The sequence below is a fragment of the Nicotiana tabacum genome, chromosome 17, assembly GCF_000715075.1.
Source record: "Nicotiana tabacum cultivar K326 chromosome 17, ASM71507v2, whole genome shotgun sequence".
NCBI classification, from domain to species: Eukaryota; Viridiplantae; Streptophyta; class Magnoliopsida; order Solanales; family Solanaceae; genus Nicotiana; species Nicotiana tabacum.
The window spans coordinates 146,491,868-146,492,514 of record NC_134096.1 but is presented as its reverse complement, the minus strand read 5'-3'; the positions used below and the strand labels follow the sequence as shown (position 1 = coordinate 146,492,514).

Below are 647 nucleotides of genomic sequence, written 5' to 3'. Positions count from 1 at the left end.
GCTGCGTGAGGCTCATTTTGTATCCTGGCTAAGGTCAGCTTTCGTATTTCGTTAGCCACAACATCATGTTGTACCTGCACAGATGTATTAGCATTAACTTTGTGAACACCAGTTGATTTTCTTCTTTCAGCACTCTCAGAGGGCCACTAATTGGCAGCTTCAGATAACTCATCAAGAATTGTAAGTATCTCCTTTAGAGTTTTCCTCATCAAAGGGCATCCAACTGCATTCCTCAATGTTCTACGCGAGGCCAATGTCAATCCTTCCCAAAAGTCATGCAGTTGCATCCAGAGTTCAATTCCGCTATGTTGACACTTTCTAACTATCTCCATAAACCTCTCCCATGCTTAAAAAACCATTTCAGCATGTTTCTAGCAGAAGTTATGGATTTCTCTTCTAATCTTGCCCGTCTTTGATGAAGAGAACTATTTATCAAGGAATTCTTTAGTCATCTCCTCCCAGGTTCTAATCGATCCACTGGTCAAGCTTCGAAGCCACTCTTTCGCATCATCTTTACGTGAAAAGGTGAATGCCCTTGAGTGCACTGCATCTTATGATATCCTATTCTATTGAAAGGTGTTCACAATCTCCTCGAAGTCCATTAGATATGAGTTTGGATTTTCGTTCATCTTCCCTATGAAGACACA

The 647-nt window shown here is 41.1% G+C and overlaps 1 non-coding gene across 1 annotated transcript; it reads left to right on the top strand.

Annotated features, from left to right (window-relative positions):
* Positions 1-297: 297 nt before the first annotated feature.
* LOC142172225 (small nucleolar RNA R71) lies at positions 298-404 on the top strand. The gene has a single exon (XR_012701600.1). It is a non-coding gene; the product is annotated as a small nucleolar RNA R71 (small nucleolar RNA).
* Positions 405-647: the final 243 nt, after the last annotated feature.